The following is a 20027-nucleotide window of genomic DNA, read 5'->3' as shown; positions in this document are numbered from 1 at the left end:
ATAAATCAGTCGGTTGCACATTTCCGCTGGTGCCTTTCCTCAGCGGAGTTCCCCAGCAAATCTGCCATGTCTGAACATGCCTTAAGGGAGGATCTTGGAGGGAACCTCAGACTTAAACCTCAGTTTAGTTTGCTCTTTGTTGTTGAAATGTGCAGTCTCATCTTGCCTAGATCCAAAGAGCTCGCTGAGGCCTTCATAAAGAAATATATAGGTGCCTATGAGTCTGGAAAAGGATATAAAAAGATCACGAAACAATATGGCATCAATCACTCCATGGCATAGAAGATCATACAAGTGTAGAAGATGTCAAATACCTGTTCACTTGATCAGGCAGGCCATCCCAGCAAATTCAACCCAAAATCAAAACGAAAGATACTGAAAGAAGTCTCTAAGAACCCCAGAATTTATTTGCACGACCTACAGGTACCTCTCATCACTAAGAGACTGCTCAATTTAGATTTACATGGAAGACATTCAAGCAGGAAGCCTCAGGGCAAGACTACATTTTACTTATGAACGCCTAGACAAAGGGCGCTGGAAAATAATGTGTCTGTCAGAAGATTGAAGCTCTGAACGTGCCAGTTAATCTACCAAGGAATGGTGTTAAAAAAAAGAAATAAAGGAATTTTGGATGGCTAAGTTAAAGCTTGGATCTAAAACTAATTGAGATATTGTGAGTGAATAGGAAACTGGCTGTGCATGCAAGAAACCCCTTAAATATCGCACAGCTGAGAAAACAATGCAGGAAGTCTTTGTGCCAGATAAGCATTTAATTGTCCAGAAATGTCATCAAGGGGGCACATCAAGGTAACTTAGTCTATCTTCCATGTTACCATGGAATTGAGCAATGATGTCAGAAAGTGACATTGTGAAGTTAGTCTTTTCTGAAGGGTAACAATGAATTTTTACACGTACTATATTCCATAACAGTATACATTTAAATTGTTTGTCATAATTGGATAATGAAGTTAGTCTTTGAGTCAAATTAACATTTCATAGTGTAGTGATGTCACAAACAAGACACACATGATACATTTCTTTTACGAGGCATTTAAGTGGTGATGTGGGGCATAAGATACTTAGTCTTTGTGCTAGGTTAACATCATTTTCTAGTAATTGTGTCATTAAGGGGGACAGAATCTTTAAAATCGCTATGTTCCACTTTACTATGGCTTTGAATGTAATATAGAAACATACAATAGTTTGTAAGGCTGAAAAATGACATAACTCCATCAATTTCAGCCTATTATCCTTCTATGTTCATCCAGAGAAAGGTTACAAACCCCTCAAGAGGCAAAAGCCAATTTTCCTCATCTTTAAACACAAATTTCTTCCTGGCTCCAAATATGGGAATCACAATAAATCCCTGGGTCAATATTCCATCTCCATAAATCCATATAACTTGGACTATTATTTCACTAAAGAAAGGCATCCAATATCCATGCCCTTTTGGACTCTTTTAGTGAATGAATCATGATAACTTCACTTGGCCGAGAGTTCAATAGTCTCACTGCTCTTGCAGTATATAATCCCCCTCTAGGATTGTGCAGAAACCTCCATTCCACTAGACATAGAGGATGTTCCCTTATTAAACTTACAGGTTCTGGGCATAAATAGATCATGAGAGAGATCTCTGTATTGACATTTGATACATTGATACATAGTTTTTAAGTCACCCCACAGTCATTTTTTTCTAAACTAAATTACCCTAATTTTTAAAAACTTTCTGGGTACTGTAGTCCGCCCATTCCATTTATTACTTTAGTTGCCCTCCTTTGAACATACTCAAGCTTTACTATGTCTTTCTTGTGCACTGTTGCCCAAAACTGTACACAGTGTTCCATATGCAGTCTGGGTAGTGATTTATGGTGGGATAGTTGTGGTGTGATGTTAGAGCCCCCGCAGAAACGCCACGGAAAAAGATGAAACGAAGCAGGAAGTTAACGATAAGTACTTAGTTACAATGATATACAGGTGAAGCAGGAATGAAAATTTACTTGTTGTTTCTCTGTGATACACTTGTTCTACCTGTATAAACGTTTAAAATAATTCTTTAATGATAATTTATTAAAATGTAGTAGGGCACAGAGTGCCAAAAGATCCAAATACAGGCGTTGGCAGCCAGATCAATAGTGCACAGTAAGAGGAATGTGAAGTAGACAATCAACATGCACTGATTAAACAGTGCCTGACAAGTCTGATGTAATTTTCAACACCTCTTGAGATGTGCTGGCAAATATTGGTAAGATCTGATTGCCACAGATTACAGGCACACTTCCCTACGCGTTTCTGCACCACATTAGGGGAGCGTCCTCAGGGGTATGAATTGCCTGATATTACTCGTATTTGTTCACGAGATGCCGGTCAGCTGATATTCAGCTGTTCAAGTAGTATAACGGCGCATACGAGACACTGATGTCGGTCTAGCGCGTGCCGGGGAAATAAGGAAGCTTTAAAGCCCTGGCCCCACCTCCCAGGCATTGCGTAGCAAAGTGCCGATCCAATGGGAGAGTAAGACGTCGACCAGCGACGCCCACCCACAGGTCGGCTCCCTAGTAACCACGCAGCCAATGGAACAGATGCAAAAAGCATCTATGGTAACAGGGGGGAGCTACAGGCGGCCGAGCATACAATGCCGATGGCAAAAATGAAAACAAACGCCATGTGAATGACAGGGCGATCGGGGAAGCACATAAGCAACCAAGCCACAGTGCAAGAATGTAGCGAAGATGGCCATCGCACATGAAGAGCAATGATTTAGTGAAGGAAACTGACAACTAAAGCACTAGACCATACACGAAGAATAATACAGTGGAGACTAAGTGTCAGTAATTGACAGGAGTAGTTGAAATAAATGACTAAATGTCAATGATTACCAGGAGTAGGAGGAGTGAGACAACCGGACTAGAAACAACTGAACTTCTTATAAGAAAGGAAGATATGAGATAGAATCATTAAGGCCCAGTGGTTTGATGGTTTGCATCCTAAAAATCCACTGGGCCTCCTTTTGTAGAATACGTTTGTCCCAATCTCCTCCCCTAATAGGTGGCTTGATGGATTCCATCCCTTGGAATTTAATGACGGAAGGATCTCCCAGATGGTGGTCCCACACATGCCTAGATACAGAGGTATCAGTTTGATTCTTAATATCGCACATGTGGTCTCGGATTCTCCGTCTAAACTCCCTTTTGGTTTTACCAACGTACTGCATTCCACAATGGCAAGTAATGAGGTACACTACCCCCTTTTTGTGAGGCAATTGATGAAAGACCTGTTATGAAAAACCGCTCCTGTAACAGTGCTCTTAAAGATTTTACTTTTCAGCACAGAGGAACAGGCTTTACACCTCCCACATTGGTACGAGCCAGTAACGTTGGTAGGGAGCCAAGTCTTGGCACCAGTTGCATCCAAGTGGCTATGCACCAGTCGATCCTTCAAATTGCGGCCTCTTCGAAAGGTGATCTGAGGTCGGTCCCCCACCAAACCACCCACATCGGGGTCAGCTTTAAGGATATCCCAGTAGGAGGTAAGTATTTGTCTAACCTCCCAGTGTGCAGCATCATAGGTGCCTATTATTCTCATGAGATTGTCCTCCTGTGTGGGTGTCTTTGGATTTAACAGAGACTCCCTATCCGCTGTAATGGCATGTTGGTAAGCCGATTTCAAAACACCACTGGGGTATCCTTTATGTTCAAATCTCCTCCTCAGGTTATTGGCCGACATTTTAAAATCTGCCAAGGTAGTGCAGTTGCGTCTAGCTCGAATGTACTGACCCTTTGGTATACCCATTTTTAAGGGTGTGGGATGACAGCTATCCCATCTAAGAAGGCTATTAGTGGCCGTACTCTTCCTGTACATTTGTGTCTGGATGTGACCCTGGTCGGTCTTATCTATTTGAATATCAAGAAATGTGATCTGTTTGTCCCTGATTTCAGAGGTAAAATAAAGACCCAGGTCATTGACGTTCAAGATTGAGACGAAATCGCCGAACTCTGCTGTTGTACCAGACCAAAGTATGAAGATATCGTCAATGAATCTTAGCCATAATAAAATGGACGGGATAAACTTCTCCATCTTATCACAGAATACAAACTCTCTCTCCCACCAGCCCAGATAGAGATTGGCATAGGTGGGAGCACAAGGGCTACCCATAGCCACTCCTCTTAGCTGGTGAAAGAACCTGTGCTCAAAGACAAAAAAGTTATGCTCCAATACGAAGCGTAATAGGCTGAGTACAAATTGGTTGTGTACGCTGAATTGGGCCCCTCTCTCATTGAGAAAATACTCAACAGCCCCACATCCCAAAGAATGGGGAATGGAGCTGTAGAGGGCCTCCACATCCAGGCTCGCCAAGAGGACATTGGATTCAACCTTAATCCCTTCAAGCTTCCTGAGTACCTCCATGGTGTCACGTACGTATGACGGAAGCGCTGTAACAAAGGGCCTCAGAATCCTGTCCACATAGATACTCGCATTCTGTGTTACACTATCTATCCCAGAAACAATCGGTCTTCCCTTGAGTGGACTAAGACCCTTGTGGATCTTAGGGAGGCTATAGAAGGTAGCTACCTGTGGACATTTGCCCACAATGAATGCTAATTCCCGCGCATCAATGATCTTCAAATACTTAGCTTCCCCCAGGATCACCTTGAGCTCAGCCAGATATCTCATTGTGGGATTGTCAGCCATAATCTGGTAGCACATTCTATCCTTCAGAATATTAGTACACATAGTTACATATTGTGCACGGTCCATTACAACGACATTACCCCCCTTGTCTGAGGGTTTGATAATAATGTCATTGTCATTTTCAAGTGCCTTGAGTGCCATTATTTCCTCCCGGGACAGATTAAAATGCAAGTACCTATCTACCTCCAATTTCTGAAGCTGGTTAGTCACGACCGTAAGGAAGACATCCAGCAAAGTATTATCATTGATTGGGGGATTAGTGGTTGAGGGAGCCCTCAAGTCGGTGAAGGGGCCCTCACCCACACCTCGCTGACCCTCATCCAATAACTCCTGCAATACCCTAACATTGGCAAGATCCTCTTCCTGAATACCAAGTTCAGCACACTGTCTCCTGTCATGTGTACAGAAAAATTTCTTCCATTTCAGTTTCCTGATGAATAAATTGAGATCCTTGACCCAGGAGAAAAGATCAAATCTATTGGTTGGAATAAAGGATAGACCCCTCTTGAGTACTGCGGTCTCAGAATGGGACATAATCCTTCCAGACAGATTGACGATCTGCATTTCATCATCATGACAGGGAATACCTAAGGTTACATGTCCCTGGGGTCCCTGTGTAGATAATCGAGAATGGGGTGGCTCTTGCATAAAAAACCATCCCTGGTAGGTGCTCTCCCTCTCGTTCTCCCTCTTTGTGTGGAACGTACAGACACTTTCCCCTGAGCTCTATTAGTACGAGTAGTTCTCAAAGGATACCTCTGCATGTCTGTATCCGATACGTCTGGCTCAGAGGAGGATAACTCAGTATCAATCTCCTGGTGTCCCATCTGTTTAGAACCAAATTCAAAAATTCTACCTTCCTTGAAGTCGGTCGTATCACGAACGTATTGAAAGTGCTTACGTTCCTTGATATGTGCAGTGAATTTTTCAACAGCTTGTTGCAGAGTTGTTTCTTTTCTTTCATATTCTGCACTACCAGAAAACTTCTGAACCGACTCAATTCCATCCCTAAGCTCCTTGGAACTACGTAAAAGCAAATTTTTCTCCTCTTCAAGAAGAATCCCCATGAATCTGAGAGATGAGTCAATCGACTCTTTCTCCCATCTCTTGAGCAACTCAGCTGACCGCAGCCTAGCTGCCGGAGTAAGAGAAATTCTCAGCCCTCTTGGTACAATATTATTCTTGAGATAGGTCTCAATGGTCTGGACCTCCCACCATGATCTAATGTGATCCTTGTAGGATTTAGTGAGATGTTTAAATGCACTATTGATGCTCAAATTATGCGACTGTGGTAGAAGCTCACTCTCCGAAAAAACCTCCCTGGCATCACACATCCATCTTTCCATGTTGATATCGGTTGTGAGAAAGCCTGCCATCCCCCTTCAATAGGTAAAGTCAAAATTGGTCCAAAATCAGTGATATATAGGTATACGCGTAGGGAAGTGTGCCTGTAATCTGTGGCAATCAGATCTTACCAATATTTGCCAGCACATCTCAAGAGGTGTTGAAAATTACATCAGACTTGTCAGGCACTGTTTAATCAGTGCATGTTGATTGTCTACTTCACATTCCTCTTACTGTGCACTCTTGATCTGGCTGCCAACGCCTGTATTTGGATCTTTTGGCACTCTGTGCCCTACTACATTTTAATAAATTATCATTAAAGAATTATTTTAAACGTTTATACAGGTAGAACAAGTGTATTTCAATAAATTTAAACGTATACCTATATATCACTGATTTTGGACCAATTTTGACTTTACCTATTGAAGGGGGATGGCAGGCTTTCTCACAACCGATATCAACATGGAAAGATGGATGTGTGATGCCAGGGAGGTTTTTTCGGAGAGTGAGCTTCTACCACAGTCGCATAATTTGAGCATCAATAGTGCATTTAAACATCTCACTAAATCCTACAAGGATCACATTAGATCATGGTGGGAGGTCCAGACCATTGAGACCTATCTCAAGAATAATATTGTACCAAGAGGGCTGAGAATTTCTCTTACTCCGGCAGCTAGGCTGCGGTCAGCTGAGTTGCTCAAGAGATGGGAGAAAGAGTCGATTGACTCATCTCTCAGATTCATGGGGATTCTTCTTGAAGAGGAGAAAAATTTGCTTTTACGTAGTTCCAAGGAGCTTAGGGATGGAATTGAGTCGGTTCAGAAGTTTTCTGGTAGTGCAGAATATGAAAGAAAAGAAACAACTCTGCAACAAGCTGTTGAAAAATTCACTGCACATATCAAGGAACGTAAGCACTTTCAATACGTTCGTGATACGACCGACTTCAAGGAAGGTAGAATTTTTGAATTTGGTTCTAAACAGATGGGACACCAGGAGATTGATACTGAGTTATCCTCCTCTGAGCCAGACGTATCGGATACAGACATGCAGAGGTATCCTTTGAGAACTACTCGTACTAATAGAGCTCAGGGGAAAGTGTCTGTACGTTCCACACAAAGAGGGAGAACGAGAGGGAGAGCACCTACCAGGGATGGTTTTTTATGCAAGAGCCACCCCATTCTCGATTATCTACACAGGGACCCCAGGGACATGTAACCTTAGGTATTCCCTGTCATGATGATGAAATGCAGATCGTCAATCTGTCTGGAAGGATTATGTCCCATTCTGAGACCGCAGTACTCAAGAGGGGTCTATCCTTTATTCCAACCAATAGATTTGATCTTTTCTCCTGGGTCAAGGATCTCAATTTATTCATCAGGAAACTGAAATGGAAGAAATTTTTCTGTACACATGACAGGAGACAGTGTGCTGAACTTGGTATTCAGGAAGAGGATCTTGCCAATGTTAGGGTATTGCAGGAGTTATTGGATGAGGGTCAGCGAGGTGTGGGTGAGGGCCCCTTCACCGACTTGAGGGCTCCCTCAACCACTAATCCCCCAATCAATGATAATACTTTGCTGGATGTCTTCCTTACGGTCGTGACTAACCAGCTTCAGAAATTGGAGGTAGATAGGTACTTGCATTTTAATCTGTCCCGGGAGGAAATAATGGCACTCAAGGCACTTGAAAATGACAATGACATTATTATCAAACCCTCAGACAAGGGGGGTAATGTCGTTGTAATGGACCGTGCACAATATGTAACTATGTGTACTAATATTCTGAAGGATAGAATGTGCTACCAGATTATGGCTGACAATCCCACAATGAGATATCTGGCTGAGCTCAAGGTGATCCTGGGGGAAGCTAAGTATTTGAAGATCATTGATGCGCGGGAATTAGCATTCATTGTGGGCAAATGTCCACAGGTAGCTACCTTCTATAGCCTCCCTAAGATCCACAAGGGTCTTAGTCCACTCAAGGGAAGACCGATTGTTTCTTGGATAGATAGTGTAACACAGAATGCGAGTATCTATGTGGACAGGATTCTGAGGCCCTTTGTTACAGCGCTTCCGTCATACGTACGTGACACCATGGAGGTACTCAGGAAGCTTGAAGGGATTAAGGTTGAATCCAATGTCCTCTTGGCGAGCCTGGATGTGGAGGCCCTCTACAGCTCCATTCCCCATTCTTTGGGATGTGGGGCTGTTGAGTATTTTCTCAATGAGAGAGGGGCCCAATTCAGCGTACACAACCAATTTGTACTCAGCCTATTACGCTTCGTATTGGAGCATAACTTTTTTGTCTTTGAGCACAGGTTCTTTCACCAGCTAAGAGGAGTGGCTATGGGTAGCCCTTGTGCTCCCACCTATGCCAATCTCTATCTGGGCTGGTGGGAGAGAGAGTTTGTATTCTGTGATAAGATGGAGAAGTTTATCCCGTCCATTTTATTATGGCTAAGATTCATTGACGATATCTTCATACTTTGGTCTGGTACAACAGCAGAGTTCGGCGATTTCGTCTCAATCTTGAACGTCAATGACCTGGGTCTTTATTTTACCTCTGAAATCAGGGACAAACAGATCACATTTCTTGATATTCAAATAGATAAGACCGACCAGGGTCACATCCAGACACAAATGTACAGGAAGAGTACGGCCACTAATAGCCTTCTTAGATGGGATAGCTGTCATCCCACACCCTTAAAAATGGGTATACCAAAGGGTCAGTACATTCGAGCTAGACGCAACTGCACTACCTTGGCAGATTTTAAAATGTCGGCCAATAACCTGAGGAGGAGATTTGAACATAAAGGATACCCCAGTGGTGTTTTGAAATCGGCTTACCAACATGCCATTACAGCGGATAGGGAGTCTCTGTTAAATCCAAAGACACCCACACAGGAGGACAATGTCATGAGAATAATAGGCACCTATGATGCTGCACACTGGGAGGTTAGACAAATACTTACCTCCTACTGGGATATCCTTAAAGCTGACCCCGATGTGGGTGGTTTGGTGGGGGACCGACCTCAGATCACCTTTCGAAGAGGCCGCAATTTGAAGGATCGACTGGTGCATAGCCACTTGGATGCAACTGGTGCCAAGACTTGGCTCCCTACCAACGTTACTGGCTCGTACCAATGTGGGAGGTGTAAAGCCTGTTCCTCTGTGCTGAAAAGTAAAATCTTTAAGAGCACTGTTACAGGAGCGGTTTTTCATAACAGGTCTTTCATCAATTGCCTCACAAAGGGGGTAGTGTACCTCATTACTTGCCATTGTGGAATGCAGTACGTTGGTAAAACCAAAAGGGAGTTTAGACGGAGAATCCGAGACCACATGTGCGATATTAAGAATCAAACTGATACCTCTGTATCTAGGCATGTGTGGGACCACCATCTGGGAGATCCTTCCGTCATTAAATTCCAAGGGATGGAATCCATCAAGCCACCTATTAGGGGAGGAGATTGGGACAAACGTATTCTACAAAAGGAGGCCCAGTGGATTTTTAGGATGCAAACCATCAAACCACTGGGCCTTAATGATTCTATCTCATATCTTCCTTTCTTATAAGAAGTTCAGTTGTTTCTAGTCCGGTTGTCTCACTCCTCCTACTCCTGGTAATCATTGACATTTAGTCATTTATTTCAACTACTCCTGTCAATTACTGACACTTAGTCTCCACTGTATTATTCTTCGTGTATGGTCTAGTGCTTTAGTTGTCAGTTTCCTTCACTAAATCATTGCTCTTCATGTGCGATGGCCATCTTCGCTACATTCTTGCACTGTGGCTTGGTTGCTTATGTGCTTCCCCGATCGCCCTGTCATTCACATGGCGTTTGTTTTCATTTTTGCCATCGGCATTGTATGCTCGGCCGCCTGTAGCTCCCCCCTGTTACCATAGATGCTTTTTGCATCTGTTCCATTGGCTGCGTGGTTACTAGGGAGCCGACCTGTGGGTGGGCGTCGCTGGTCGACGTCTTACTCTCCCATTGGATCGGCACTTTGCTACGCAATGCCTGGGAGGTGGGGCCAGGGCTTTAAAGCTTCCTTATTTCCCCGGCGCGCGCTAGACCGACATCAGTGTCTCGTATGCGCCGTTATACTACTTGAACAGCTGAATATCAGCTGACCGGCATCTCGTGAACAAATACGAGTAATATCAGGCAATTCATACCCCTGAGGACGCTCCCCTAATGTGGTGCAGAAACGCGTAGGGAAGTGTGCCTGTAATCTGTGGCAATCAGATCTTACCAATATTTGCCAGCACATCTCAAGAGGTGTTGAAAATTACATCAGACTTGTCAGGCACTGTTTAATCAGTGCATGTTGATTGTCTACTTCACATTCCTCTTACTGTGCACTCTTGATGTGGCTGCCAACGCCTGTATTTGGATCTTTTGGCACTCTGTGCCCTACTACATTTTAATAAATTATCATTAACCCCTTAAGGACGCAGCCTAGTTTGGGCCTTAAGGCTCAGAGCCCATTTTTCAAATCTGACATATTTCACTTTATGTGGTAATAACGTCGGAATGCTTAAACCTATCCAAGCGATTCTGAGATTGTTTTCTCGTGACACATTGGGCTTCATGTTCGTGGTAAAATTTGGTCGATATATTCAGTGTTTATTGGTGAAAAATTGCAAAATTTAGTGAAAATTTGGAAAAAATAGCATTTTTCAGAATTTTAATGCATCTGCTTGTAAAACAGACGGTTATACCACCCAAAATAGTTACTATTTCACACTTCCCATATGTCTACTTTAGATTGGCATCGTTTTTTGAACATTATTTTATTTTTCTTGGACGTTACAAGGCTTAGAACATAAACAGCAATTTCTCATATTTTTAAGAACATTTCAAAATCCTTTTTTTTAAGGTACCTCTTGAGTTCTGAAGAGGCTTTGAGGGGCCTATGTATTAGAAACCCTGATAAAACACCCCATTTTAAAAACTAGACCCCTCAAAGTATTCAAAACAGCATTTAGAAAGTTTTTTAACCCTTCAGGCATTTCACAAGAATTGAAGCAAAGTGGAGGTGAAATTTGCAAATTTCATTTTTCTTGCTGAATTTCAATTTTATTCATTTTTTTTCTGTAACACAGAAGGTTTTAACAGAGAAACACTACTAAATATGTATTGTCCAGATTCTGCAGTTTTTAGAAATGTCCCACATGTGGCTCTACTGCACTCGTGGACTAAAACACAAGCCCTAGAAGCAAAGAAGCACCTAGTGCATTTTGAGTCCTCTTTTTTATTAGAATATATTTTAGGCAGCATGCCAGATTTGAAGAGGTGTTGAGGTGCCAAAACAGTAGGAATCCCCGAATAGTGACCCCATTTTGGAAACTACACCCCTCAAGGAATTCATTTATGGTTGTTGTTACCATTTTGACCGCACAGTTTTTACACAGCACCTATTTGAATTGGGCTGTGAAATTAAAAAAAATGTCATTTTTTCCAATAAGATGTCATTTTTTATCAAAATTTCTTATTTTCACAGGGAACAAAATACCCCATTTTGTTGCCCAATTTCTCCTGAGTGCAGCAATACCCCATTTGTGGCGATAAACTGCAGTTTGGGCCCATGGGAGGCCTCAGAAGTGAAGTAGCGCTGTGTGTTCTTTGGAGTGCAGATTTTGCTGGTTTGGTTTTCGGGTGCCATGTCGCATTTGCAGAGCCCCAGAGGTATCAAAGCAATGGAAACCCACTAGAACTGACCCCATTTTGGAAACTACACCCCTCAAGGAATTCATTTATGGGTGTTGTGACCATTTAGACCCCATAGTTTCTTCACAGAACTTATTTGAATTGGGCTGGGAATTAAAAAAAAAAATATTTTTTCCAATAATATGTCGTTTTAGCTCAAAAATTCTTATTGTCTCCATAAATAAAATACTACATTTTGTTGCCCAATTTGTCCTGAGTGCGGCAATACCCCATTTGTGACGATAAACTGCTGTTTGGGCCCATGGGAGGGCTCAGAAGGAAAGGAGCGCTATGTGTTTGTTGGAGTACAGATTTTGCTGGTTTGGTTTTCGGGTGCCATGTCGCATTTGCAGAGCCCCATAGGTATCAAAGCAATGGAAACCCACCAGAAGTGACCCTATTTTGGAAACTACACCCCTCAAGGAATTCATTTATGGGTGTTGTGACCATTTTGACCCCATAGTTTTTTCACAGAACTTATTTGAATTGGGCTTGGAATTAAAACAAAATTAATTTTTTCCAATAATATGTAGTTTTGGCTGAAAATTTCTTATTTTCACAAGAAATAAAATACCCCATTCTGTTGCGCAATTTGTCCTGAGTGCAGCAATACCCCATTTGTGGTGATAAACTGCCGTTTGGGCCCATGGGAGGGCTCAGAACGAAAGGACCACCTTTTGGCCTACTGGGGATTTTCTCGTGCAAAGTCATGTGTGCAGAAGCCCCCGAGGTACCAGTACAGTTGAAACCCGCAAGAAGTCACCCCGTTTTAAAAACTACACCCTTAAGGCATTCATCTAGAGGTGTAGTGAGCATTTTGACCGGAGAGATACACCCCATAAACTGTAATGTGGGTTCTCCCGGGTATGGCAACACCCTCAATGTGGCTGTTATCAGCTGCTTGGGCACACAGCAGGGCTCAGAAGGGAAAGATAAGGGGGATAAGCTGTGCGGAGTGCATCAGGGTAAGTAGAATTGGGGTAAATTATAAAACAAGGGATGTATGATAAATGTTAAAACACTCTTTCATACAGAGCCCTGGTTTTTCGGGACACGCGTTACATTGATATATTGTGTCCTCCCTTATCCCCCTCTTATAGCAGACTTTGCACCTCTTTTGACTTTTTCCCTTCTTGCCAGTTTGGGGAACTTCTCCTGGAAAGTGTTGCCCTGGTACGATGCGTGTGGCCTCGCTTCCAGAAGTACTGGGTGCCCCCCCCCCCCCGTTCCTGGTCCCTAAAGATTAGGTTCTTGATAATCACCTCTTGAAATTCCAGGAAAGTTCCCGTCTGGCCTGTACATCGACGTAGCACGTACACATTGTACAATGCCATCTGTATGATGTGCCCGGCCAGCTTCTTATACCACACCGCATGGCGCTGTAGGGCTTCGGGACTTGATCTGACAAGTCCACCCCTCCCATGTACCTATAGTAGTACAGGATGCAGTCTGGTTTAGGGGTCTCTGTACTGTTACCTCGTACAGGTACATGGGTACTGGTGTGACATCTCTCTTGTCCTTGTACTTGACACACAATATGTTGCTGCTAGAATGTGCCCTGCGCTCACCCCTTCTTGTTTGCCCTGCAGAGTCTTAGGGAGGCCTCTCAGATTTCTTCTAGCAGTGCCGCATGCCACAGGACTGGAAGCGAGGTAGTTGAAGAGTGGGACGCCGGTATAAAAATTATCCAGGTAGAGGTGGTAACCCTGGTCCAGCAGTGGGTGTACCAAATCCCACACAATTTTTGCATTAACTCCCAGTAAGGGGGGGCATTCTGGGGCCTGAGCACTGGTGTCCTTCTCTTCATATATCCTAAACCTGTAGGTATACCCGGATGCACTCTCGCACAGCTTAGACATCTTCACGCCATACCTTGCCTTCTTACCCGGCAGGTACTCGCGGAATTGAACCCTCCCTTTAAAATCCACCAAGGACTCATCAATAGAAATACACTTCTCGGGGGTGAATGCTAGGGAAAACCGGGCACTGAAACGGTCTAATAGGGGTCTCCGTTTATACAAACGGTCAAAACTGGGGTCATCTCGGGGTGGGCATGGCTCATTATCAGTATGATGTAAGAAGCCAAGTATTGCCTGATTTTTTATTTTTTTTTAGGTTCCAGTTCAGTTCTGAAGTTGCTTTGATGGACCTATATATTAGAAACCCCATATCAAACACCCCATTTTAGAAACTAGACCCCTCAAAGTATTCACAACAGCATTTAGAAAGTTTATGAACCCTTTAGGTGTTTCACAGGAATTTAGAGCAAAGTAGAGGTGAAATTAAAAAAAAATTTTTGTCAGAAAATCCTCTTTATACCATTTTTTTTATAACACAAAAGGATTTATCAGAGAAACGCAACTTAATACGTATTGCCCAGATTCTGCAGTTTAGATAAATATCCCACGTGTGGCCCTAGTGCGGTAATGGACTGAAGCACCGGCCTCCGAAGCATAGGAGCACCTAGTGGATTTTGAGCCCTCCTTTTTATTAGGCACCATGTCCGCTTTGAAGAGGTCTTGTGGTGCCAAAACAGTGGACCCCCCCAAAAGTGACCCCATTTTGAAAACTAGACCCCTTGAGGAATTCATTGTAGTTTTCTTGGGGTGCATGCAGCTTTTTGATCAGTTTTTATTCTATTTTTAGGTGGCGTGGTGACTAAAAAACCGCAATTCTACTATTGTTTTTTTAATCTATTTTTTTTACTGCGTTCACCGTGCGCTTTAAATGACATATTCACTTTATTCTGCGGGGCGATACGATTACGGCGATACCAGATGTTTATAGTTTTTTTATGTCTTATGGCGTTTGCACAATAAAATACGTTTTGTAAACAATCATTCACTTTTTGTGTTACCTTATTCTAAGAGCCAGAACGGTTTTATTTTTCAATCAATAAAGCCGTGCGAGGACTTATTTTTTGCGTAACGAACTGTAGTTTCCATCAGTACCATTTTTAGGTACATGCGACTTTTTGATCTCTTTTTATTCAATTTTTTGGGAAGTGAAGTGACCAAAGAATTGTGATTGTGGTACGGTTTATTATTATTTTATTTTACGGCGTTAACCGCGCGGGATAAATAACGAAATAATTTTGTAGTTCAGGCCGTTACGGACGCGGCGATACCAATTATGTATAGTTTATTTGTTTGTTTATATATTTTTATTAATAATAAAGGACTGATAAGGGAAAAAGGGGGATTTTTACTTTTAATACTTTTAAAACTTTTATTTTCTTATTTTTACACATCTTTTTTTAACTTTTTTTTAACTTTATTACTTTGTCCCATTAGGGGACATGAGGGCAGGAGGCCCTGATCGCTATTCTAATACACTGCACTACATGCGTAGTGCAGTGTATTAGAACTGTCAGCTACTCACTGACAGCAAGCATAGTGGGTCCTGACGTTGTCAGGACCCACTAGGCTTCCGTCGATGGCAGAGCCGGACGCCATTGTTTGGTGTCCGGTTGCCATAGCCACCATCGCCAGCCGCTATCGCGTAGCAGGCTGGCGATTGTAGCTTAACCCCTAAAAAGCCGTGATCACTATTGAACACGGCTTTTAAGGGGTTAATCAGCGGGGACACAGCGATCGGTCCCCGCTGTAGGAGCTGTGACAGCTGCTGAACAAGACAGCAGCGTCACAGCTCCTGTATGTGTCGGGAGGACGGCCGAAATGGCCGTTATCCCCGCGACGTAATAATCCGTCGCTGAGCGCTAACGATATAGTTAGCGCGACGGATTATTACGTCGCTGAGCGCGAAGGGGTTAAAGAATTATTTTAAACGTTTATACAGGTAGAACAAGTGTATATCAATAAATTTAAACGTATACCTATATATCACTGATTTTGGACCAATTGTTTCTCTGTGACTGGCAGAGCAAGAGCCAAGGGCACCCCTCCCTTGATGCAACCCAGTACGGCGCAAGATGGTGGCTGCGTCCAAGTTATTTAGGCCTATCCCCCCTTTAGTAGTGGCTGGACAATAAATAAGAAGGCCCCTATAGGACCTATTGTATGAGAACCAGCTATTTATAAGTCATTTTCGTGTGGCTGGACAATGCAGACTCACTCTTCACTTTTTAGCATATCGAAAATCTTCTTTGCGTTGTTCCTCTAGCCTCCTAGTTAGTTTTCTTCACAGTGTAGGCTACCTCCTGTAATGTCCATGGCCGCGGCCACCAGATTTACTTACCTCCTGACGGCTTTAGCCATGAATCAGTGAGCACTGGTCCCCATCTCCTGCTCCGGAGACGCCATAGCTCACTTCTGCTTTACTATGCTGTGTCCCATAGGGTGCGCATGCATGCTCGTGCCCGCTCTTAAAGGGCCAGCGCGCACACCTGAATTAAAGACCAAATTTGCCCATGAGCACCCTGGACTATAAGAGGGGCCCAGCCCCCTTCTGTATTGCCTGAGCATTGTTGTCATTTACCTATGTTTGTCTCTGCAAATGGTCCCTTAGTGTTTCCTAGTTCCCAGTGTTCCCATTCCTGCTACCTGTATCCTATGTCCTGTGCTATCCAGAACCTAGTGCCGTATAGAGTTGGAGTCAAACTGCGCTAAGTACTACGACTGTCCTGTTACACCACGCCTGGTGTCTGCCTGCTGCCAAAGTCTCATGCGAGCCTGTCTTGCTGCTGTCTGATCTTGCCACATGTACACCTATTTGAACTATAGACTTTGACCTGTCTCCTGTTAGCCTTGTTAGGCTTTTCCACATCAGACAGACCGAGATCACTTTCAATAAATCCCTTTATTGCGACAAACGGTGAGTGCCTCCAGTTTCTACCTTCTATATTAAGTTTTATACATGCTGTTTTCTATCGATGAGCACCCCGTGGGCAACAAGTTGACAGCTGAACACCACGTGTTTTAGCCAGTAAGGATCTTCATGCAGAGATTATATTGTGCCTGAATCAGGGCAGTGCCAGCCTTCTTTTTCTTCATTCAATTACAACTGTAGGCTATTGTAACAGCCTGTGTCCAGGGCTGGCTTCAGGTTAATGTGGGCCATTGTGCAATAAACAGTCACAGTGGGCCCCTTATATCTCAACTTCATTTATTGACCAAGTATACTAAACACCAATAATGCCACCAGCGACACTTAAGATATGTTCACACGCTGAGACAAACACAGCTTAAAAAAACAGAGCTGTTTTCAGAGAAAACAGCCTCTGATTTTCAGCCTTTTTTGAGGCATGTTTTGGAGCCGTTTTTGGAGCTGTTTTTCCATTCAGGGTATGTGCACATGGTAGCTGTCATTTACGTGTGAAAAGACAGACTGTTTTCAAGAGAAAACAGCTGCCTCGTTTCACACGTAAATGCTCCTCCTCGCATTTTGCGAGGCGGCTGAGACGCTCGTAAATCTTGAGCTGTGCTTCATTGAGTTCAATGAAGAACAGCTCAAATTACGTGGCAAAGAAGTGCCCTGCACTTCTTTGCCGAGGCAGTCCATTTACGCGTCGTCGTTTGACAGCTGTCAAACGACGACGCGTAAATTACAGGTCGTCTGCACAGTACGTCGGCAAAGCCATTCAAATGAATGGGCAGATGTTTGCCGACGTATTGTAGCCCTATTTTCAGCCGTAAAACGAGGTATAATACGCCTCGTTTACGCCTGAAAATAGGTCGTGTGAACCCAGCCTTACACAATGAAAAACAGCTCCAAATACGGCTCAAGAAGTGACATGCACCTTCTTATTACGGGGCCATTTATTTAAAACCGCCGCGTAAAAAACGCCCCGTCTGAACGAAGCGCTGTTTTTCCCAACTGAATTCAATAGTCAGATGCTTGTAAGCGTTTAGCTATCATTTTTTTCAGGTGTATTTCGAGGCGCTTACACCCCTAAGGGTTATTTACCGCATTATTTTGTGATTTTTTTTCTTAAATAACATAAAACCTGTAATGTCGGGGTAGGGAAACAGACAAGTGAGCCCTAATCTACCCGCCACTCAGTCCCTGCCTACTTGCAACGACCCGCCCTAGGCGACGGGGTACAACTGGACGACGGTCCCTACACTCAATAGGTGCACGACAGACAAACAGACAAGGGTACAAAGAAGCCAGGGAAATGGGGAAGTTGCCCACGGGAACACCGTGAGCAACAAGCGAGGTGAACGAGCCGAGTCAAACCAGGAGATGAGCGAGGTACAAAAACGCAGAGCAGAAGAGTGGTCAGAAAAGCCAAGGTCAATCACAAGCAGAGGATCAGTAGTTCAAGAAGCTGCAGCAGGGCCAGGAAACCAACAGAGAAGAGTCACAAGCAAAGGGGGAACAGGAAAGGCAGATATAAATAGACAGAGGGCGGGAGCTAGCTCCGTCTGGCCAGGCTGTGATAGGCTCTCCCACTCCTAAGCCTGCCATCCTGGGTGGTGGAAGATGGAGTCAGTCTCACAGACATAGAAGCAGGTGCAGACTGATTACCTATGGGCGTCGACACAGAAGTTGTGTCTGGCAGATCCTTTACAAAACCTGGCGTAAACCCCAAGTTTGTACACACCCTAAGGGTTTGTTCACACGCTTAGCAAAAAACTTCTGAAAATACGGAGCTGTTTTCAAGGGAAAACAGCTCCTGATTTTCAGAAGTTTTTTAATTAACTAGCGTTTTTCGCAATGTTTTTTGGAGTTGTTTTTCTGTTGAGTCAATGAAATACGGCTCCAAAAATGGCTCAAGAAATGACATGCACTTCTCTTTCGCGGGTGCTTTTTTACGCAGCCGTCTTTCAAAATGGCCACGTAAAAAAACGCCCCGTCGGAACACAACGCCGTTTTTCCCATTAAAATTAATGGGCAGATGTTTGGAGGTGTTCTGCTTCCGATTTGTCGGTCGTTTTTTGGCTGCTTTTTCCCTAGCCTATCTACACTGGTTGTTTGCTGTGATCTGCAGACAAAATTCTGCTGAACCTTCATTTGTTTTGCATTTTCATTAGGACTTTTGAGAATAATGAAAATGATCATATGTATTAGACTCCCATTTGTAACGAACAACACAATCAAGTTAACACATTGGGGAAAGCTCTCAATGTACAGATGTAACCATGTTTATCTTGACTTTTAACACATTAAATACACATTAATAAGAAACTTTACCTCAACTTTTTTAATGACATTTTAATGGCTTTTGTTGTGTGATATCACACTACAGCAAGTTATCACAGTCAAGATAAACGTGGCTACATACGTACAGGCAAAACATATCCATAATGCTCCATTGCCAGTCGGAGGGTCAAAGAGTATCCATTTTCCCTTTGTCACTGTCACGACATGGGGTGTGGACCCACTGGGCCGTACCGCGTAGCGGGATAGCAGCTGGCCAAACAGGTATATGCAATGTAGACAGTAGCAGTGGATCCATGCTAAGATGAGGCTCCGACAGTAGTGGTGCAACACAATAGATGCAGCGGAAGGCACAACACGACTCCAACTCTTGAAGGCACGGTAGCATGGGATACAGGGCAGAGGCAGCAGGAACAGGAAACACTGGGAACTGGAAAACACTAGACCATTTGCAAGGACAAACTTAAGGTAACACAACAACGCTCAGGCAAAGATCGAGAGGGCAGAGCCCCTTTTATAGTCCATAAACATTGTGGGTTAATTGCAGTTATTCTGCAAATGTGCGCGTACTGGCCCTTTAAGGCCGTGCACGCGCGGGCGAGCGCGCCCTGCGGGAGATAGTGTCCAGACCAGGAAGTGAGAGACGGCGTCTCCCAGGAGGGAGATGCCGCTGGGAACTCGCTCGTCCATGGCCGCGGCCGTCAGAGTGTATGTCAGGACGACGGTCCGCGGCCATAGACGTTACAGTCTGGTCCTTATACATCAGAATTTGTTGAATTGCGTAGTACAGTATGGAAGTATAAAGATGTTGTGTCTGTGGAGTTTGGATGTTTTTTATGGGCCTGCGTGTAAGCTCCAGTGACATTACAGTCCTTACATGGCACTGGAGCTTCACTGGCCTTCAAAAAGCTGCAGTACTGGTACATAGCATTGGTTCATGGTTATGTTTGTGAAGACGTGGATAGTATTATAAAAAAAAATTTGTATGTTTTGATTCTAAGAATGGGACGTGAAAAGTTGGTGGAGGTTCCTTAAGAATTGGTAGAAGAGTGGGTCCTTCCCCAAGGAGGATGTGTGCTTATTAGAGATGTAGCCATTTCTAGCCAGACCTTTAACGCATTAAATAGACAGTGTCAAGAGACTTTAACTTGACTTTTTCAAAGGCTTTTCAATGGCTTTTGTATGATATCACACTGCAGCAAGATAAACTTGGCTAAAACTA

Source organism: Rhinoderma darwinii, chromosome 5 (genome assembly GCF_050947455.1).
Source record: "Rhinoderma darwinii isolate aRhiDar2 chromosome 5, aRhiDar2.hap1, whole genome shotgun sequence".
In the NCBI taxonomy this organism is placed as follows: Eukaryota; Metazoa; Chordata; class Amphibia; order Anura; family Rhinodermatidae; genus Rhinoderma; species Rhinoderma darwinii.
This window is presented reverse-complemented; position numbering follows the sequence as displayed.